Source organism: Bufo bufo, chromosome 6, assembly GCF_905171765.1.
Source record: "Bufo bufo chromosome 6, aBufBuf1.1, whole genome shotgun sequence".
NCBI classification, from domain to species: domain Eukaryota; kingdom Metazoa; phylum Chordata; class Amphibia; order Anura; family Bufonidae; genus Bufo; species Bufo bufo.
In genome coordinates this window covers 306644979-306668984 of record NC_053394.1, presented here as the reverse complement: position 1 = coordinate 306668984, position 24006 = coordinate 306644979, and positions in this window count along the sequence as shown.

Genomic DNA, 24006 nt, shown 5'->3' with positions numbered 1-24006 from the left:
TAGGGATGCGCACAATTTAAATAGGAGATATGGCGCAGATAATTTAACTGTCCTCAGGGGACACCGTCTATGGAAAAAGTGTACTGGATGTCACTGATATTTTAGGGATGCGCACACCTTAAACAGGATATGTGGCGCGGATAATTTTACTGTCCGCAGCGTACACCATCTTTTGAAAAAGTGCACTGGATGTCACTAATATTTTAGGGATGCGCACAATTTACACAGGAGATGTGGCGCGAATAATTTAACTGTTCGCAGCTCCCTATTACACAGTATTTTGCGCAGGATGCGCTAAAATATATATTGCTGCTGTCACACACAAAAGTCCTTAAAATAACTTTTGGATCTCTGAAAAGTTTTTTGTATAAAAATCTTCCTATTACACTTCACGCTGGACTCATCTCAGGGACTGGACTCATCTCAGGTTAATTTGCATATGTATCAAATCGTGTTTTTTTTACACAATAAAAGCACACAGAGCTATGGGGACTGGGTATTGCGGATGTGCTAGCGGCCATCTAGCAACCCATGTCCTCAGCTCTATACACAAAATCGCAGTGACAGGTTCCCTTTAAAGTGTGCACATCCCTAAAATATCAGTGACATCCAGTGCACTTTTTCCGTAGACAGTGTCCCCTGCGGACAGTTAAAATTATCTGCGCCACATCTCCTGTTTAAATTGTGTGCATCCCTAAAATATCACTGACATGCAGTGCACTTTTTCAGTAGAAGGTGTCCGCTGCGGACAGTTAAAATAATCCGCGCCACATCTCCTGTTTAACCTCTTACGGACACAGGGCGTACCTGTGTATTTCCGATCACCGCCGGACGGCGGGCGGTGATCGGAACAGGGTGCCTGCTGAAATCATTCAGCAGGCACCCTGTGACAATGCCGAGGGGGGTCCTGTGACCCCCCTCCCATATCGGCAATCACTGTGGATTAACCCCTTCTATGCCGCGGTCCGCGCTGACCGCGACATAGAAGTTTTTGTCATTGAGGGAGCCCATCGAGTCCCCGCGCTGCTGTGGCAGGGACCCGATGGGTGAGAAGACAGCCCGATGCGGTGCAGAGGCTGCCCAATGCCTTGCACTGCATCGGGACCTGCCTTCTATGGGAGCCGAGGAGATCCAGCCTCAGGCATGACTCAGTGTCATACACTAACAGGCAATGCATTACAATACAGATGTATTGTAATGCAATGCATTACAATACAGATGTATTGTAATGCAATGCAGAGGGGATCAGACCCCCAAAAGTTGAAGTCCCAGAGTGGATCAGAAATAAAGTTTCAAAAAATAAAGTAAAAAAATGTGTTTTTAATAAAAAAAATTACGTTTCAAGAAAAAAATAAAAAACGCCCCTTTCACCTAATTTTATAATAAAAAAAATAGAAAGAAAAAATGAAAAAACACACATATTAGATATTGCCACGTCCGTAACAGCCGGCTCTATAAATATATCCACCCCGTCTGATAGACACCATAAAAAAAAAAGAAAATAAAAACTGTGTAAAAAAAAGCCATTTTTGTCACCTTGCATCACTAAAAGTGCACTAAGCGATTAAAAAGGCATATGCCCCTCAAAATAGTACCAATCTAACTGTCACCTCATCCCGCAAAAAATGAGCCCCTACATAGGATAATCGCCCAAAAAATCAAAAAAACTATGGCTCTCAGACTATTGAGACACTAAAACATGATTTTTTTTGTTTCAAAAATATTAGTGTAAAAAAAAAAGTTGACATATTTGGTATCGCCGCGTCCGTAAAAACCTTCTATATAAAAATAGCACATGACCTAACCCCTTAGACGAACACCGTAAAAAAAAAAAAAAAGGTGTAAAAAAAGCCATTTTTTTGTCAACTTAAATCACAAAAAGTGTAATACCAAGTGATCAAAAAGCCATATACACCCTAAAATAGTACCAATCAAACAGTCATCTCATACCGAAAAAAATGAGTCCCTACATAAGACAGTCGCCCAAAAAATTCAAATAAAATATGCCTTTCAGAATATAGAGACACAAAAATTTTATTTTTTTCTAAAGTGCTTTAATATATAAAACTGAAACAATAAATAACAAAAAATAAAAACAGTGCCAAAACAGATATTTTTTTTGTTACCTTGCCTCACAAAAAGTGTAATATAGAGCAACCAAAAATCATATGTACCCTAAAATAGTACCAACATAACTGCAACCTTATCCCATAGTTTCCAAAATAGGGTCACTTTTTTGGAGTTTCTACTCTAGGGGTGCATCAAGGGGTATTCAAATGTGACATGGCAAGTTAAAATTATCCCAGTGAAATCTGCCCTCCAAAAACCATATGGATTTCCTTTTCTTTTGCGCCCTGCCATGTGCCCGTACAGCAATTTACAACCACAAATGGGGTGTTTCTGTAAACTACAGAATCAGGGCAATAAATATTGCGTTTAGTTTGGCTGTTAATCCTTGATTTGTTAGCGGAAAAAAATGATTAAAATTGAAAATCTGCCAAAAAAGTGAAATTCTGAAATTTCGTCTCCATTTTCCATTAATTCTTGTGGAACACCTAAAGGGTTAACAACGTTTGTAAAATCAGTTTTTCTGTTACCATAGTCTACATGGTTTGGGCTGAAAATAACATCGAAAGTTGATAGGGCAGACATTCGAATGGATTATCGCCGTCACAGGGACGTGTGATTGTCCTCAGGTTATCTAGAGCCACCAGCGGCAGCAGGCCCTCACCCATAATGTTTTAGATGGTCAGATCAGCAGGCCCTTGCTCCAAATGTTTTTGAGGGTCACCAGCAGGCCATCAATCATAATTTTTCAAGGCTTTGTATGATGCCATCCTTTATGTGTAACAAAGGTTGTATTGGAGTGCCGGTTCCTTGTAATTTTTGGCAGCCCTTTCACTTAGTGCATAGGCTTTATGAGTGTAAGAGTCCCACTACATGAACAATTGTACCACAATGTGAATGAGGCCCTCCTTTATGTGATATACAGGTTGTATCGGAGTGCCTCTTCCTTGTAATTTTTTGCAGCACTTGCACTTTATATACAAGTAAATATACAGGAAAGAATGTTTCCTATCAATTTTTCCTCTAAAATCGTTTTTTTTCTTCGGTTTTGTGCATATTATTGTCAGTCTGTAAAAGTGGTATACTATTCGGACAACATCGTTCCCAGCAGCGACCTGCGAGTACAAGATGCATCCAGACATCCTCCCTATGCTGTTCCAGAACCATTTTGGTCTTGTTTCCATCAATTTCTGACATTTTCCTATGAACCAGGCACCCTCTCCTCTTCAGAGCAGTGGGTACCTGGTTTAATGCTCAGGTTCTCCCATTGACTTCCATTATACTCGGATGCTCGATTGGGCACCCGAACATCCCGATGTGTTGAAAGGAGTTAGTAACATAGTACATAAGGCCGAAAAAAGACATTTGTCCATCCAGTTCGGCTTGTCATCCTGCAAGTTGATCCAGACAGAGGAAGGCAAAAAAAAAACTGAGGTAGAAGCCAATAAAAAATTCCTTCCTGACTCCAATCAGGCAATCAGAATAAATCCCTGGATCAACGACCCATCTCTAGTAGCTATAGCCTGTAATATTATTACACTCCAGAAATACATCCAGGCCCCTCTTGAATTCCTTTATTGTACTCACCATCACCACCTCCTCAGGCAGAGAGTTCCATAGTCTCACTGCTCTTACCGTAAAGAATCCTCTTCTATGTTTGTGTACAAACCTTCTTTCTCCAGACGCAGAGGATGTCCCCTCGTCACAGTCGATGTTGCCTCGTCACAGTCACAGTCCTGGGGATAAATAGATGATGGGATAGATCTCTGTACTGTCCCCTGATATATTTATACATAGTAATTAGATCTCCCCTGAGTCGTCTTTTATCTAAAGTGAGTAACCCTAATTTTGATAATCTTTCAGGGTACTGTAGTTGCCCCATTCCAGTTATTACTTTAGTTGCCCTCCTCTGGACCCTCTCCAGCTCTGCTATGTCTGTCTTGTTCACAGGAGCCCAGAACTGTACACAGTACTCCATGTGTGGTCTGACTAGCGATTTGTAAAGTGGTAGGACTATGTTCTTATCACGGGCATCTATGCCCTTTTGATGCAACCCATTATCTTATTGGCCTTTGCAGCAGCTGCCTGACACTGTTTTATTGCAGCTAAGTTTGCTATTTAATAAAATTCCTAGATCCTTTTCCACGTCAGTGTTATCAAGTGTTTTACCATTTAGTATGTACGGGTGACTTGCATTATTCCTTCCCATGTGCATAATTTTACATTTGTCAGTGTTAAACCTCATCTGCCACTTATCTGCCCAAGCCTCCAATCTATCCAGATCCCTCTGAAAATTGATATTTTACTATGCAAGCTTTCTGCAAGATCATTAATAAATATATTGAAGAGAATAGGGCCCACTACTGACCCCTGATTTACCCCACTAGTGACAGTGACCCAATCTGAGTATGTACCGTTAATAACCACCCTCTGTTTTCTATCAATGAGCCAGTTACTTACCCACATACAGACATTTTCTCCCAGTCCGAGCATTCTCATTTTATATACTAACCTTTTATGTGGTACAGTGTCAAATGCTTTGGAGAAGTCCAGATATACGACATCCATTGATTCGCCGCTGTCAAGTCTCGAACTTACCTCCTCATAGAAACTGATTATATTAGTTTGGCATGACCGATCCCTCATGAAGCCATGCTGATATGGCGTTATTTGCTTATTTCCGTTGAGATGCTCTAAGATAGCATCTCTTAGAAAACCTTCAAACAGTTTACTTACAATAGATGTTAAACTTACCCGCCTATAGTTTCCAGGCTCTGTTTTTGGACCCCTTTTTGAATATTGGCACCACACATTTGCTATGCGCCAATCCTGTGGGACATTCCCTGTCAGTATAGAGTCTGCAAATATCAGAAATAAGGGTCTGGCTATGACATTACTTAACTCCCTTAGAATACGGGGGTGTATGCCATCCGGTCCTGGCGATTTGTCTATTTTAATCTTTTTAAGTCGCTGTTGTACTTCTTCCTGGGTCAGACAGGACACTTTTAATGGGGAATTAATTTTCACATTCAGCATTTCATTTGACAGTTTATTTTCCTCAGTGAATACATTGGAGAGAAAAATATTTAATAGCTTTGCTTTCTCCTCGTCGCTCTCTGCGACTCCCCCCTCATTACTCTTTAAAGGGCCGACACCTTCAGATTTATACTTTTTAACATTTATATAATTGAAGAACATTTTAGGGTTAGTTTTACTCTCTTTGGCCGCTTTTATTTGTTTTTTACATGTTCCATTTTTTGCCTTATAGTTTTTCAGTGCTTCCGTGCTACCCTCCTGTTTTAGTGATTTATATGCTTTCTTTTTGTCACTTATTGCTTTCTTTACAGTTCTATTTATCCACATTGGTTTCTTTTTGTTCCTTAACCTTTTATTCCCATACAGTATGTAACTCTCACAATTAGATTTTAGGATGCTTTTAAAGATATCCCATTTTGTGGCTGTATTTTTATTTTTGAGGACTTTATCCCAGTTAGTTAGGCCTATGGCCTCTCTTAGTTGGCTACATTTTTCTTTTTTGAAGTTTGGTATTTTTGTTCCTCCCTGTAGAAACGCTCTTTTGAATGATAATTGGAAGGTTATTACTTTCTGGTCACTATTTCCCAGGTGTCCCCCAACCTGCACGTCTGTTGTTCTGTCAGGCCTATTAGTTAATACTAAGTCCAGTATGGCCGTCCCTCTAGTCGGGTCCTGAACCAGTTGGTAGAGGTAATTGTCTTTGGTTATTGCCAAGAACCTGTTTCCTTTATGAGATATACAAGTTTCAGTTTCCCAGTCTACAGTTGTGGCCAAAAGTTTTGAGAATTACATAAATATTTGAAATTAGAAAAGTTGCTGCTTAAAGGGAGTCTGTCACCACATTTGGGCATATTAGACTGATCAAATAGCGTTATATGTGCCACCCAGAACTTAAAAACGGTACCTTTGTTGTATGTAACAGAGTTTTCTTTTAGCCGAAAATGAACTTTTAACATTATCTAAATGAGCCCTCTCAAGTGCCCAGGGCGGCGTCTCAATCCTCCGAGCCCCAGGCAGCACCTCCTCAACGGCTCATAACCCCGCCCTCCGTGTGCCTCTGTCCGCCCGTTTACTCCCCTCCTCTGTCCTTTTCCACTGCAGCTGCGCGGTCAAATTCGTAGCGGCAGGGCAGGGCATCACAATACCTAGTGCGCATGCGCCCGCTACGAATTTGACCGCGCAGCTGCAGTGGAAAAGGACAGAGGAGGGGAGTAAACGGGCGGGCAGAGGCACACGGAGGGCAGGGTTATGAGCCGTTGAGGAGGTGCTTGCCTGGGGCTCGGAGGATTGAGACGCCGCCCTGGGCACTTGAGAGGGCTCATTTACATGATGTTAAAGTTCATTTTTGGCTAAAAGAAAACTCCGTTACGTACAACAAAGGTACCGTTTTTAAAGTTCTAGGTGGCACATATAACGCTATTTGATCAGTCTAATATGCCCAAATGTGGTGACAGACTCCCTTTAAGTCTTTATAATAGCAATTTGCATATACTCCAGAATGTTATGAAGAGTGATCAGATGAATTGCATAGTCCTTCTTTGCCATGAAAATTAACTTAATCCCAAAAAAAAACCTTTCCACTGCATTTCATTGCTGTCATTAAAGGACCTGCTGAGATCATTTCAGTAATCGTCTTGTTAACTCAGGTTGAGAATGTTGACGAGGACAAGGCTGGAGATCATTATGTCAGGCTGATTGGGTTTAAAATGGCCAGACTTGACATGTAAAAAGGAGGGTGATTGCTTGAAATCATTGTTCTTGCATTGTTAACCATGGTGACCTGCAAAGAAACACGTGCAGCCATCATTGCGTTGCATAAAAATGGCTTCACAGGCAAGGATATTGTGGCTACTAAGATTGCACCTCAATCAACAATTTATAGGATCATCAAGAACTTCAAGGAAAGATGTTCAATTCTTTTGGAAGATGGCCTGGTGTCAAGAAGGGCAGCAAAGAAGCCACTTCTCTCCAAAAAAAACATCAGGGACAGATTGATCTTCTGCAGAAAGTATGGTGATGGACTGCTGAGGGACTGGGGCAAAGTCATATTCTCCAATGAAGCCTCTTTCCGATTGTTTGGGGCATCTGGAAAAAGCCTTGTCCGGAGAAGAAAAGGTGAGCGCTACCATCAGTCCTGTGTCATGCCAACAGTAAAGCATCCTGAGACCATTCATGTGTGGGGTTGCTTCTCATCCAAGGGAGTGGGCTCACTCACAATTTTTGCCCAAAAACACAGCCATGAATAAAGAATGGTACCAAAACACCCTCCAACAGCAACTTCTCCAACAATCCAACAACAGTTTGGTGAAGAACAATGCATTTTCCAGCATGATGGAGCACCGTGCCATAAGGCAAATGTGATAACTACCGTATTTTTCGCCCTATAAGACGCACCGCCTATAAGACGCACCTAGGTTTTGAGGAGGAAAATAGAAAAAAAATATTTTGAACCAAAAGGTGTGCTTTTGGTGGGTTTTGAACTAATTGTGGTCTGTGGATGGCACTGTTATGGGGGATCTGTGGATGGTGCACTGTTATGGGGGATCTGTGGGTGACACTTATGGGGGATCTGTGGGTGACACTTATGGGGGATCTGTGGGTGACACTTATGGGGGATCTGTGGGTGACACTTATGGGGGATCTGTGGGTGACACTTATGGGGGATCTGTGGGTGACACTTATGGGGGATCTCTGGGTGACACTTATAGGGGATCTCTGGGTGACACTTATGGGGGATCTCTGGATGGCACTGTTATGAGGATCTGTGTATGACAGTTATGGGGGGATCTGTGATGACACATATATAGCATCTTATGCTATGTGTCATCCACAGATCCCCTCCATAAGTGTCCCTGTAGTGAATGACCCTCAATACACGCTGGGGGCCGGCATCTGCTTTTATAATGACAGCGGGGCCTGTGCAGTGATTGTATTCTACTACACGGGCCCCGCTCACTGTATGATCCTATGTCTAATAGTTACCGTAATTGTAATTGTATGTAATCAGGAGCGCTGTGTATTGCCGGTACTTACAACTAGAAGCGGTAGGTAGCAGAGAGGAGGGAGGAGGGAGAAGGCAGGCCGGGAGGCCGGGAGGACGGGCGCTGGCAGCGTGAGTCATACGTCATGCGTCCACGCCGCCTGCTTCATTCATTCATAAAGTGGGCGGCGCAGACGCATGACGTATGACTCACGCTGCCAGCTTCCGTCCTCCCGGCCTGCCTCCTCCCTCCTCCCTCCTCTCTGCTACCTACCGCTTCTAGTTGTAAGTACCGGCAATACACAGCGCTCCTGATTACATACAATTACAATTACGGTAACTATTAGACATAGGATCATACAGTGAGCGGGGCCCGTGTAGTAGAACACAGTCACTGCACGGGCCCCGCTGTCATTTTAAAAGCAGATGCCGGCCCCCAGTCCCGCCTCCCTCACAGCTGATACACCCGCCGCACGGCATCGCGGCGGGTGTATCATTGAAAACCCGACAAAATCGGCAGCATTCGCCGTATAAGACGCACTGCTATTTTCCCCCCACTTTTGGGGGGAAAAAAGTGCGTCTTATACGGCGAAAAATACGGTAAGTGGCTCGGGGACCAAAACGTTGACATTTTGGGTCCATGGCCTGGAAACTCCCCAGATCTTAATCCCATTGAGAACTTGTGGACAATCCTCAAGAGGCGGGTGGACAAACAAAAACCCACTAATTCTGACAAACTCCAAGAAGTGATTATGAAAGAATGGGTTGCTATCAGTCAGGAATTGGCCCAGAAGTTGATTGAGAGCATGCCCAGTCGAATTGCAGAGGTCCTGAAAAAGAAGGGCCAACACTGCAAATACTCACTCTTTGCATAAATGTCATGTAATTGTCGATAAAAGCCTTTGAAACGTATGAAGTGCGTGTAATTATATTTCACTACATCACAGAAACAACTGAAACAAAGATCTAAAAGCAGTTTAGCAGCAAACTTTGTGAAAACTAATATTTGTGTAATTCTCAAAACTTTTGGCCACGACTGTATATCTGGGTAGTTGAAGTCCCCATAATAACCACCTCATTATGATTTGCCACCTTGTCTATCTCGTTTAGTAGTAGATTTTCTGTGGACTCTGGTATATTAGGTGGTTTATAGTAAACTCCTATTAGTAATTTATTATTGTTTTTAGCTCCATGTATCTCTACCCACAGTGACTCCCATATTAATGTCCCTTTACTTATATATTCCCAGAGTTTGGGCTTTAGACCGGACTTTACATAAAGGCAACCCCCCCCCCCCCCCCCCCACCTCTCCGGTTTTGACGATCCTTTCTAAACAGACTGTAACCTTGTACATTAACTGCCCAGTCATTGCTATCATCCAGCCATGTTTCCGTTATTCCCACTATGACATAGTCCTCCTCACACATCACTAATTCCATTTCCCCAGTTTTATTAGTCAGGCTTCTGGCATTAGAATACATACATTTGAGAGGTTTATGTATATTTTTTACCCTACACCTTTTCTTCTGAACTGTTCTAGTCCCTCCTTCCATTCCTCCCCCAGTCCCATTACCTTGCCCCCGGTCTCTATCTACACTATCTTCCCCTCCTATAATGTAATTTCCCTCCCCCTGTCCCTAGTTTAAACACTCCTCCAACCTTCTAGCCATCTTTCTCCCCAACACAGCTGCCCCTTCCCCATTGAGGTGCAGCCCGTCCCTACGATAGAGCCTGTAGCCAATAGAGAAGTCGGGCCAGTTCTCCAGGAACCCAAACCCCTTCTTCCTACACCAGTTCTTGAGCCACTTGTTAAACTCCCTAATCTCGCTCTGCCTTTCTTGTGTGGCTCGTGGTACAGGTAGTATTTTGGAAAATACTACCTTTGAGGTCCTTGCCCTAAGCTTTTGACCTAAATCCCTGAAATCATTTTTAAGGAATCTCCACCTACCTCTAACTTTGCCATTGGTTCCGATATGGACCATGACTGCTGGATCTTCTCCAGCCCCTCCCAGTAATCTGTCAACGCGAGTTGAATCTAGACAGTTAAAACTTGTCTCTTCCAGTGTCTTTATATATACTAAATTTATTCCATGTCTCCCCCTCAAGGCAGTGGTGTTTAATCAGTATTCCGGAGGTTCTGTTCCTGCTTCTGCCCGTCAATACTGAAGATATTTTTGAAGTGTATTGAGTCTAGAGTTACCTGAGGAAGTAAGAGGTAGTTACATGTGCTCACTCCTTAGAATACTAGGTCTAAATTCCAGAGAATCACTAACTCTGAGGATACTGGCATCAAGGAAGCCATCATTACTTTACAGTGCTCCAGAAAGAGCTAAGGGAAAGAACCGAGAAGGTCAAGAATCTGCATGGCCGAACACTGGAGTCAGGTATTTGCTGTTTAAGGCTGATAGACTTTACTGCAGTGAGAGGGAGATTGCTAAAACACCCTTCACCTTTAGACATGGTTCTGGCCCACGGTATCTAAAATCTGCACCCCTCAGTTAGGAATTATAGCCACCATTGCAAGAGTAATATTGCCAGCTTTAGATTCTTCAGAGAGAGAGAGACTTTGGGAAGATAGAGACGAAACAGTACTATAATCCCTATCCTGACCTATATCCATACATTGCTATTTAAGAAATGTTGCACTGTGAATTATTTGGAACTGTGTTTTGATACTATTGGATGCACTGCAACTCCAATTCTGCACTTTAATAAAGGGAGACGTTTATTTTCTACAACTGGCCTGGTCACTGACTCCATATGGCGACCACTACACCTACATGACCTGCCTTGCAACCATACAAAACATGAACCCCATGGACACCCCAACTACCATCAGGAAGGAGCCCTAATATCAGGGTGTTCCCTGAGGGAAGAAAGGATGTGTCCTCCTATCACTGCCCTGGCCCTAGGGAGCATCAGTGTGAGGATTGCCACTGTGAATACTGTATTGCAGCCAGAGCCACTACCACGCCCATCCTCCTCTCTGCTCATAACCAGGCTTGTGGCACTTGGCTGTTTTTGGGAGTACTATAGCAGTAAATAATGGAGAGGACATCGCACATGAGCAGTATGATCATCATTCACAATAGGGTCCTGTTCTTGAGGAAGGAGTGGGTCCTAGAGGTAGGACCCCCTACCTATCGGACATTTATGGCATATCGCATCGATATGCCATATACATGAGACAACCCCCTTCATTTTTCAAGGGCAATTTAAGAGGTGAGTGCAGAGTTCTGAGTCATCTCCAAGAGCAGCAATGATACTTTTTTTGTTAGACTTCCATAGTTCCTTTTACACAATATGGGGATGTCATGGCTTAAACTATTAGGCCCCTTTCACACGGGCGAGTATTCCGCGCGGATGTGATGCGTGAGTTGAAAGCATTGCACCCGCACTGAATCCTGACCCATTCATTTCTATAGGGCTGTGCACATGAGCGGTGATTTTCACGCATCACTTGTGCGTTGCGTCAAAATCGCAGCATGCTCCTCTTTGTGCGTTTTTCACGTAACGCAGGCCCAATAGAAATGAATGGGGTTGCGTGAAAATCGCAAGCATCCGCAAGCAAGTGCGGATGCGGTGCGATTTTCACTCGCGGTTGCTAGGTGACGATCGGGATGGGGACCCGATCATTATTATTTCCCCTTATAACATGGTTATAAGGGAAAATAATAACATTCTGAATATAGAATGCATAGTACAATAGGGCTGGAGGGGTTAAAAAAATAATAATAATAATTTAACTCACCTTAATCCACTTGTTCGCGCAGCCGGCATCTCTTCTGTCTTCATCTGTGCTGTGAGCAATAGGACCTTTGAGGACGTCACTACGCTCATCACATGATCCATCACCATGGTAAAGGATCATGTGATGGACCATGTGATGAACGCAGTGACGTCATCAAAGGTCCTATTGCTCACAGATGAAGACAGAAGAGTTGCCGGCTGCGCGAACAAGTGGATTAAGGTGAGTTAAATTTTATTTTTATTTTTTAACCGCTCCAGCGCTATTGTACTATGCATTCTGTATTAAGAATGCTATTATTTTCCCTTATAACCATGTTATAAGGGAAAATAATACAATCTACAGAACACTGATCCCAAGCCCGAACTTCTGTGAAGAAGTTCGGGTTTGGGTATCAAACATGCACGATTTTTCTCACGCGAGTGCAAAATGCATTACAATGTTTTGCACTTGCGCGGAAAAATCGTGCATGTTCCTGCAACGCACCCGCACCTTTTCTCGCAACGCCCGTGTGAAAGAGGCCTTAGGCTTGTGCTTGTGGTTACTTTTTTGCTTCAGGAAAGACTAGTGTTTTTAAGTAGAGTTGAGCGGACACCTAAATGTTCGGGTTCGACGGGTTCGGCCGAACTTCAGAAAAAAGTTCGAGTTCGGGACCCGAACTTGACCCCGAACCCCATTAAAGTCAATGGGGACCCGAACTTTTGAGCACTAAAATGGCTGTAAAAATGTCATGGAAAGGGCTAGAGGGCTGCAAATGTCGTCAAAATGTGGTTAAGAGCATGGCAAGTGCTCTGCAAACAAATGTGGATAGGGAAATGACTTAAAATAACATAAAATACGTAAACATAAAAAATAATAATCTTGCTCTAGGAGGACCAGGTTCATATGGAGTAGGAGGTTGAGGAGGCGGTGGATGTGGCGGTGTAGGTGGAAGTGGCGGTGGAGGAGGTAGCCTACACTTCTTTTTGGTTTTAAATGTATTTGTATTTTTTTAAATTGGGGTACACCCCAAAACATTGGGAAATATAACCTGTGATAACCCCCTCCAGTCATGCTAAACACACGTTCAGACAATACACTGGCTGCAGGGCAGGCCAGCACCTCCAAGGGGTAAAGGGCAAGCTCAGGCCATGTGCCCAATTTGGAGACCCAGAAGTTGCAGGGGCTGACCCCTGTCAGTCAGTTCGTGTAGGCGTGTGCACACTTACTGCTCCACTATGTCGCACGTCCCCGTGATGTTCACGATCCAATTTGATATCTGCTCTATCAACTTTCGATGTTCTTTTATGCGCCTACCATGGTGATCACGGGTGGCGGGGAATCAGGGTTCCAGGCCAGAGAGGGAGCGTGAGAAAGAGAGACCACATTCAAGGGAGGATTCATTTTTTCTAATTTAAAATTATAGAGTTGAAATATGGGAGAAATTATTAAAGCGTAAAAGTGTGAAAACTTTTCAAAGTTTAAGCATTGAATGAAAGGATGTGGCGCACATTAATTGTCACCTGTGCATAGCAGGTGTTTATTCACATCTAAAATTGTATAATGTCAACCCAAGAATGTAACAGAAAAATTATTGAAATTTATTAAGCTGTCAACTAGGTAGAGGAGGGGTATATTACACCCAAAAATTGGTGAATTTCACCAAAAAATGTAACTGACAATTTTTTATTTTTAAAACCTGTCTACTAGGTATAGCAGTGGTACATCACACCCAAAAATTGGTGAATTTCACCGGAAAATGTAACTGACAATTTTGTAGGCGTGTGCACACATACTGCTCCACCATGTTGGTGAAATGCTGCCTCCTGCTAAGACGTTCCATATCAGCTGGTGGTGCTGGTTGTTGTGGCGTGCTGACAAAGCTTTTCCACATTTCGTCCATGCTAACCCTGCCTTCTGAGGTGCTGGCGGTGCCCCAGCTGCGTTGGCGACCTCTTCCTCGTCCTCTACCTTCGCCTTGTGCTTCCACTGTGCCCCCACTGTCAGGTGGGAATGCCGCCAGCAGCGGGTCTACCAGGGTGCGCTTGTACTCGCGCATCTTACGATCACGCTCCAGTGAGGGAATTAAGGATGGTACGTTGTCCTTGTAACGGGGATCCAGCAGCGTGGCCACCCAGTAATCAGCACAAGTTAGAATGTGGGCAACTCGGCGGTCGTTGCGGAAACACTGCAGCATGTAATCGCTCATGTGTGCCAGGATGCCCAGAGGCAACAAAAAGCTGTCATCTGTGGGAGGTGTATCGTCTGTGTCCTCTGTATCCCCCCATCCATGCACCAGTGATGGCCATGAGCTGGTCTGGGTGCCACCCTGCTGTGAACATGGTTCCTCCTCCTCCATCTCCTCCTCCTCATCCTCCACCTCCTCATCCTCCAGAACTGTGCCCTGGCTGGACAATTATGTACCTTAGGTTTGTGGGTGCAGGAACCCACCCTCGGAGCCACTTGGGAATGACTGGCCGGAAACCCTACAAAATGATCCCTCTTCCTCCTCCTCCTCCTGTGCCACATCCTCTTCCATCATCGCCAGGAGCGTTTTTTCAAGGAGGCATAGAAGTGGGATAGTAACGCTGAGAACTGCGTTATCGGCACTGGCCATGTTGGTGGAGTACTCAAAACAGCGCAACAAGGAACACAGGTCTCGCATGGAGACCCAGTCATTGATGGTGAAGTGGTGCTGTTCCGCCGAGCGACTCACCCGTGCGTGCTGCAGCTGAAACTCCACTATCACCTGCTGCTGCTCGCACAGTCTGGCCAGCATGTGTAAGGTGGAGTTCCGCCTTGTGGGCACGTCGCATATGAGGCGGTAGGTGGGAAGGCCGAAGTTACGCTGCAGCGCTGACAGGCGAGCAGAAGCAGGGTGAGAACGCCGAAAGCACGCACAGACGGCCTGCACTTTATGCAGCAGCTCTGACATATCTGGGTAATTTTTAAGGAATCTCTGCACCACCAAATTCAGCACATGTGCCAGGCAAGGTATGTGCGTCAAACCGGCTAGTCCCAGAGCTGCTACGAGATTTCGCCCATTATCGCAAACACCACCAGGCCGGGCTTGAGGCTGACTGGCACAAACCACTCATCGGTCTGTTGTTCAAGGCCCGTCCACAGCTCCTGCCCAGTGTGGGTTTTGTCCCCCAAACAGATAAGTTTTAAAACTGCCTGCTGTCGTTTACCCTTGGAAAAAGGAGCGTTAGAGTAAGAAAATAAATACTCAAAACAGAACCAAGGGCTATGGGTTAGCCCTGATTCATGGAGAAAGATTAGGAGAAAGAGCGCCAAGGGACAAGGTGTTATAGAGAAGTTGGAGGGTTCCAGGTAGAAAGTTTGATAGGTTTTTAGGCAGCTCACACCATAGAAGAAGCTAGCCCCAAAGTCGAGGCTGCCCGTGATATCAAGTTTTAAGGAAAGAAACTTGCATTTAAAGATCACCTGATTTACTTTTGTATTAAAGATCACCTGATTTACTTAAGAAGGCCCCCGGTTCATCATTTGGGGCCATTCGGTGGATTGACTTCCTACAGGCAACCTTGGCGAGGGGGGCTCGCCGAGGTCGCCTGTAGGAAGTCAATCCACCGAATGGCCCCAAATGATGAACCGGGGGCCTTCTTAAGTAAATCAGGTGATCTTTAATACAAAAAGAAGAGCTCAACGTGTTTCGGGGGTTAAATACAGTCCCCCTTCCTCAGGAGCAATATATAACAAACAAATGCTGATCCAGGTATATATCCTGAGGAAGGGGGACTGTATTTAACCCCTCTTCTTTTGTATTAAAGACCACCTGATTTACTTAAGAAGGCCCCCGGTTCATCATTTGGGACCATTCGGTGGATTGACTTCCTACAGGCGACCTCGGCGAGGGGGGGCTATAAGTGCAAGTGTCTTGAGCTTTATCTTGCACTACCCCCCCTGGTGAAGTAAGTACAATTAAAACAGCCGTTAGTGTTGTCATCTTGATCTTATGAATTTATTGACACCTTTTTATTGATCCAGTTTTATTTGCTTTAATTTTAATTTCTATACATAGACTATTGAGTATAACTCTGACTTGTTTCCTTACTCTGGACACATCAACCTGGCCACCACCTACGTGTTCAAAGAACTCAATTTCATTGGTTCTAATTCATCTTTCCTGCACTGATAGTTTGTGGCGCTCCACGGGTCCCTACCCCTTGATTGCTCCTTCCTTTGAACCTGTGCTGAAGTTGGTGGTGAAGGTGTTACGGTGACCACATGAGGAGCTGGTAGAGGATGAGGAAGCAGAGTAGGAGGATGAAGCAACAGGAGGCAAACTGAAGCGCCCTGCAATCCTCGGTGGTGGAAGGACATGCGCCAAACTGCTATCCGCATCAGGCCCAGCCGCCACTGCATTTACCCAGTGTGCTGTTATGGAGATATAACGTCCCTGACCGTGCTTACTGGTTCACGTATCCGTAGTCAGGTGCACCTTGCCACAGCTGGCGTTGCGCAGTGCACACCTGATTTTGTCCCCTACTTGGTTGTGAAGGGAAGGGATGGCTCGCCTTGAAAAGTAGTGGCGGCTGGGCACGACATACTGTGGGACAGCCACTGCCATAAGGCCTTTAAAACTATCCGTCTCCACCAGATGGAATGACAGCATTTCAAAGACCAGTAATTTAGAAATGCTGGCATTCAGGGCTAGGGATCGCGGGTGGGTAGGGGGGTACTTCCTCTTCCTCTCCAGCGTTTGGGAGATGGAGAGCTGAACGCTTCCGTGGGACATTGTAGAGATGCTTGGTGACCCAGGTGTTGGTGTTGCTGGCAGATCCTCTGTTTGCGGGGTGGCAGGTGGCACTGTCAATCCAGAGGTGGATGAAGAGGCCGAGACTGCAGCAGAAGAGGAAGCAGGAGGAGCCAGAGACCTTTCTTCGTTTTTGAGGTGTCTAGTCCACTGCAGCTCGTGCTTTGCACTTAAATGCCTGGTCATGCAGGTTGTGCTCAGGTTGAGAACGTTTATGCCTCGCTTCAGGCTCTGATTGCACAGCGTGAAAACCACTCGTGTCTTGTCGTCAGCACATTGTCTGAAGAACTGCCACGCCAGGGAACTCCTTGGAGCTGGCTTTGGTGTGCTCGGTCCCTTGCTACGGTGGGCAGTAGGAGGTGTACTGTCTAGAGGACGGCCACTCTGCTTTTGCACCCTGCTCCCTCTTCTGCTGTGCTGGTGGCTCTGTGCGACCACCGCCTCTTCCTGCGAACTACATAGGTCACTCGCATGACCTTGATTCCATGTGGGGTCGAGGACCTCATCGTCCTCCACATCATCTTCCACCCAGTCTTCACCCCTGCCTTCCTTGTCGGTCTGCACACTTTCGAAAGCCCCAGCAGTTGGCACCTGTGTTTCATCATCATCCGAGACGTGCTGCGATGGTCCTCCCATGTACTCATCATGAAAGATAAGTGGTTGGGCATCGGTGCACTCAATCTCTTCCACTTCTGGGGCAGGGCTAGCTGGATGGCCCTGCTAACAGAGTCATCAAAAAGCAGAAGAGACTGCTGCATGACCTGGGGCTCAGACTGCTTGGCTGATTTGCAAGGGGGTGAGGTGAAAGACTGATGGACATTGGCTGCAGGTGCCAACTGTGGTCTTTCAGCAGGAGACTGGGTGGGAGACAATGTGAAGGAACTGGATCCACTGTCAGCACCCAATCTACTGTCGCTTGTACTTGTTCAGGGACTTCAGGCCTCACCATTCGTAGAGCAGCATTAGGCCCGACCAAATACCGCTGCAGGTTTTGTCGCCTACTCGCACCTGAGGAAGGGGTTTCACTTGTGCGTGTAGCTGGCACAGATCGACCACGTCCTCTCCCTGCAACAGGAGCTCCACCAGCAGCACCACGACCTGGGCCACGTCTCTTATTTGACGCTCTCCTTAATATTTTTCGAATTTAGGATCTTGCCCTAAATGGGTGTTTAATTAATAGTAGAATAGAACGACAGTATGTAAAGGGTGTATCTCAAACGGCCTGAACCAGACTAGGCCTGAATTTAATATTTCTTTGACCAAAATGGCTGTATTTCAAATGGCTGTATTTCAAATGCCTGAATCAAACCCCTGTATGTAGAGGATGTATCTGACACGGCCTGAACCAGTGTAGGCATGAAATCAATATTGGTGCACCAAATGGTGGTATATCAAATGCCTGAATCAAACCCCTGTATGTAGAGGGTGTATCTCACAGGGCCTGAACCAGTGTAGGCCTAAATTAAATATTTCTTTCCCCAAAATGGCTGTATTTCAAATGGCTGTATTTCAAATGCCTGAATCAAACCCCTGTATGTAGAGGGTGTATCTCACACGGCCTGAACCAGTGTAGGCCTGAATTCAATATTGGTGCACCAAATGGCGGTATTTTAAATGCCTGAATCAAACCCCTGTATGTAGAGGGTGTATCTCACACGGCCTGAATCAGTGTAGGCCTGAATTAAAGATTTCTTTGCCCAAAATGGCTGCATTTCAAATGGCTGAATCAAACCCCTGTATGTAGAGGGTGTATCTCCCACGGTCGGAACCAGTGTAGGCCTGAATTTAATATTGGTGCACCAAATGGCGGAATTTAAAATGCCTGAATCAAACCCCTGTATGTAGAGGGTGTATCTCACATGGCCTGAACCAGTGTAGGCCTGAATTCAATATTGGTGCACCAAATGGCTGTATTTCAAATGCCTGAATCAAACCCCTGTATGTAGAGGGTGTATCTCACACTGTCTGAACCAGTGTAGGCCTAAATTAAATATTTCTTTGCCCAAAATGGCTGTATTTCAAATGGCTGTATTTCTAATGCCTGAATCAAACCCCTGTATGTAGAGGGCATATCTCACACGGCCTGAACCAGTGTAGGCCTGAATTCAATACTGGTGCACCAAATGGCTGTATTTCAAATGCCTGAATCAAACCCCTGTATGTAGAGGGTGTATCTCACACTGTCTGAACCAGTGTAGGCCTAAATTAAATATTTCTTTGCCCAAAATGGCTGTATTTCAAATGGCTGTATTTCAAATGCCTGAATCAAACCCCTGTATGTAGAGGGTGTATCTCACACGGTCTGAACCAGTGTAGGCCTGAATTAAATATTTCTTTGCCCAAAATGGCTGTATTTCAAATGGCTGTATTTCAAAAGCCTGAATCAAACCCCTGTATGTAGAGGGTGTATCTCACACTGTCTGAACCAGTGTAGGCCTGAATTAACTATTTCTTTGCCCAAAATGGCTGTATTTCAAAAGGCTGTATTTCAAATGCCTAAATCAAACCCCTGTATGTAGAGGGTGTATCTCACACGGCCTGAACCAGTGTAGGCCTGAATTCAATATTGGTGCACGAAATGGCTGTATTTCAAATGCCTGAATCAAACCCTTGCATGTAGAGGGTGTATCTCACACGGTCTGAACCAGTGTAGGCCTGAATTAAATATTTCTTTTCCCAAAATGGCTGTATTTCAAATGGCTGTATTTCAAATGCCTGAATCAAACCCCTGTATGTAGAGGGTGTATCTCACAGGGCCTGAACCAGTGTAGGCCTAAATTAAATATTTCTTTGCCCAAAATGGCTGTATTTCAAATGGCTGTATTTCTAATGCCTGAATCAAACCCCTGTATGTAGAGGGTGTTTCTTACACGGCCTGAACCAGTGTAGGCCTGAATTCAATATTGGTGCACCAAAGGGGGGTATTTCAAATGCCTGAATCAAACCCCTGTATGTAGAGGGTGTATTTCCCATGGCCTGAATCAGCGTAGGCCTGAATTAAAGATTTCTTTGCCCAAAATGGCTGTATTTCAAATGGCTGAATCAAACCCCTGTATGTAGAGGGTGTATCTCACACGGTCTGAACCAGTGTAGGAATGAATTCAATATTGGTGCACCAAATGGCGGTATTTCAAATGCCTGAATCAAACCCCTGTATGTAGACAGTGTATCTCACACTGTCTGAACCAGTGTAGGCCTGAATTTAATATTTCTTTGCCCCAAATGGCTGTATTTTAAATGCCTAAATCAAACCCCTCTATGTAGAGGGTGTATCTCACAGGGCCTGAACCAGTGTAGGCCTAAATTAAATATTTCTTTGCACAAAATGGCTGTATTTCAAATGACTGTATTTCAAAGCCTGAATCAAACCCCTGTATGTAGAGGGTGTATCTCACACGGATTGAACCAGTGTAGGCCTGAATTAAAGGTTTCTTTGACCAAAATGGCTGTATTTCAAATGGCTGTATTTCAAATGCCTGAATCAAACCCCTGTATGTAGAGGATGTATCTGACACGGCCTGAACCAGTGTAGGCCTGAATTCAATATTGGTGCACCAAATGGTGGTATATCAAATGCCTGAATCAAACCCCTGTATGTAGAGGGTGTATCTCACAGGGCCTGAACCAGTGTAGGCCTAAATTAAATATTTCTTTCCCCAAAATGGCTGTATTTCAAATGGCTGTATTTCAAATGCCCGAATCAAACCCCTGTATGTAGAGGGTGTATCTCACACGGCCTGAACCAGTGTAGGCCTGAATTCAATATTGGTGCACCAAATGGCGGTATTTCAAATCTCTGAATCTAACCCAAATGTATTAAGGGTGTATCTCACAATGACATCTGCATCAAAGGCTGCCAACTAAATTTTCTTTGCCCAAACGAGTGTTTTTTTTAACAAGTGAATTTGACAGCAGTATATATAAGCCTGTAATTTCACACGTGCTGATGCTGCAAGGCCTGAAAATAGTGTTTTTTGTCAAAAAAAAGTGTGTTTTTAAAACCCCAGAAAATGATGGGTGTATTTCTAGCTTAAAGTGTTTTTTTTTGTAACAGAATATGAAAGCTGTATATATTAAACTTGAATTTAACACTTGAAGATCAGGAAAATACAGTTTTTTGGCAAAACAAAAAGTGTGTTTTTAAGACCCCAGAAAATGATGGGTGGATTTCTACCTTAAATTGCACACTGACTAATCCAGATGTTGTAGATTGCCAAAAAAATAGTGATTTGCAATGTCCCAAAAGCTCAGATGCAGTGCTGGTGCACTGAGCTTGCATAAAATGTCCGCCGCCGCCGCCGCCCACCTAACTAACAGAATTATAAAAGTTATTTTTTTTTTGGTCAATGGGCTCAGGGCAGGGTAAAATGATTGTGCCCTGCACCCACACAACTATTTCTCTGTAGATCGCTGAGTTAGACTCTCTCCTATTCTCTCCCTGAAATCACAAGTCCAGCAGCATCCTCTCCCTACACTTGTAACAGCAGAGTGACGTGCAGCGCTATGTGACTCAAGCTTATATAGAGCCTGGGTCACATGCTGCTCTGGCCAATAACAGCCATGCCATTAGTAGGCATGGCTGTAATGGCTTCTAAGGTCAGACAGTTAACCGCTTGTTGATTGGCTGCTCTGCAGCCTTTCAAAAAGCACCAAGAAAGCGCCGAACACCGAACCCGAACCCAAACTTTTACTGAAATGTTCGGGTTCGGGTCCGGGGTCCAAAAATCCTAAAGTTCGGTACAAACCCGAACTTTACAGTTCGGGTTCGCTCAACCCTATTTTTAAGCTGTGTGTGTGTTCACACTTTGTGTATATGACTAAGGAGGGGTTGCTTAGTCCAAAACGCATCATGGTCTGTAGTTGACTTCCTGGTGCTTTTAATATTTTCAAATAAAGAAACTTTGGCTTTTATCCGGATGAGTGTTGGAGAAGATGTGTTTTCACAATATTGAACATTTTGCCTCCATATATCTCCGGTGATACTGGTTTCCTGCCTTGCAGCGTCCGGATTTGAATGAGTGTGCTATAGATTTGGACTTACTCGTCATCTGGCTGTATTTTAATTGGATGTCATGGCTTGACTACTTACAAGCTGCTTTTCCCGTTGAACCTGTCATTTTACCTCTGAACAGCGAAGATATATGACAGAGTTTAGTTGCTTTCGTTTGTCAACAACATATCCCTAGCAACTAGTTTATTTTCGGTGAAGGTAATGAGCTGAGTGTAGAGAATGGGCAGGGTTGGCAACCTGATTATTTTTTTTTTTTCTGGACAATTTAACCAAAAACCATTAACAGCCAGTACATCTGCAGATATAAAGATTATGGGTGAAATATGCCTATAGCTTGCAACACTAAGGCTACTTTCACACTAGCGTCGGGGTTCCGCTTGTGAGCTCCGTTTGAAGGGTCTCACAAGCGGCCCCGAACGCATCCGTCCAGCTACCAATGCATTCTGAGTGGATGCGGATCCGCTCAGAATGCATCAGTCTGGCAGCGTTCAGCCCCAGCTCCGCTCACAAGCGGACACCTGAACGCTGCTTGCAGCGTTCGGGTGTCCGCCTGGCCGTGCGGAGGCAAACTGATCCGTCCAGACTTACAATGTAAGTCAATGGGGACGGATCCGTTTGAATTTGACACTATATGGCTCAATTTTCAAACGGATCCGTCCACCATTGACTTTCAATGTAAAGTCTGGACGGATCCGTCTGAAGCTACTTTCACACTTAGAATTTTTTCTACAATATAATGCAGACGGATCCGTTCTGAACGGATCTCAAGTCTGCATTATATGAGCGGATCCGTCTGGGCAGACCCCAGACGGATCCGCTCTGAACGCAAGTGTGAAAGTAGCCTAACATGAGCACATTAGTAGCATTTACTCTTAATTGTAAACTGATGGCAATTACAATCATAATAAGTTGTACAACAATAATCAAAAAGACTTACCATGTACCATTATATTAATCATTTTTCTCTATGTCGTGCCGCCATATTAAAAGGGTTTCTTGTGTTTTATGGTCTTGTACAGATGAGCTACTGTGTCATTTAGAAAATAAAGAGGACATGTAATGGAATGTCCTGGCCTCCTTGTTCTGCGGATGACCTATCCTAAGGTGACCAATATTTAGGTTGGGGGATAAATTGGATATATAAGATGGGGGATAACTATTGGATCACAAGAATTGTGGCACTGTACACCATGGAGCCCCCAGAAATGAATGGAGCAGCTGATCAAGCATGTGTGCTATGCAGCTCCATTCATTCTCTATGGACAGTACATATGCTTGACCAGCTGCGTCATTCATTTTGGAGGCCCTCGTGGGGTACAGGGGCCCATGTTCTCGTGATCAGTGGGGGTATAAGCGGTCGAACCTATCACCTATCCTGTTAACACCTATCCTGTTATCACCTATCCTGTGGATAGGTAGGGGATAACTTATTATAACCTGTATGTCCTTTTAATGACCAAGCTAATTTATAATCTATGACTTTTTTATTTTTCTGTTAATATAGCTTGTTCTTTGCAAGTTGTATTTTTTAATGGTACCATCTGGGAGTATATGTCATTTATTGAATAGCTTTTACTTTTTATTTTTGCAGGGAATGCGAATAAAAAAAATAAAGTCCTTGATTTTTCTTTGTGTGCTTTTTTTCTGCTTACTATGTGGTAAAAATTAACATGCTAACTGCTTTATCTCTTCTTCGCCGGAGATGGGCTAAATAGAAGCCTATAGTACTTCTCGTTCTCGATTCCTTCCTCTGCAGTAGTAAGAGCACATTATAAAAGCACTTCTCTTGTCTTGTTCTAACAATCGGAGGGCGTCTCAGCACCCTGAGCTCCACCTATGAAAACTTTTAATGCGTCGCCATGACATTTCAGAGGTTCTTTTGAAAACTCAGTGACTCTTTAAGGTGTTTTAAAACCATATGGTTTTACAGTCATAAGCATGCATGCACATTTATAAAAAAAAAAGAAAAAAAAAAAAGAATATACACAAAAGTGGATTAAAGGCAGGTCAGACAGGAAGCTTCCTAAATGTAATTTATTAAAAATGTTACTGATTTCTAATTGTCACAGGGAATTTCTAGTATTTATCAAAGTATTTTATGTTTTTGTAGTTTTTTAGGCATTTAAAATACAATGTGAATGTCTTTCATATCATTACAACTGAAGATTAATTTGTGGTGTCAGACACTCTTTATTTAAAGGGGTTATCCCATGACTAATGTAAAAAATGAAAATCAGACATGATATGGTACGTGACAACCTCTTTCTAACAAAGCTAGAACCAGCCCTGTACCTCACATGGATCCAGAGATCTCCACATTCATTGCTCTAATAATTTATATCAAGCTGAAAGCTCAAGGGGAGTGTCTGTTCTGCTGCAGATCAGGGGGCGTGTCTCAGCTCTCCCTA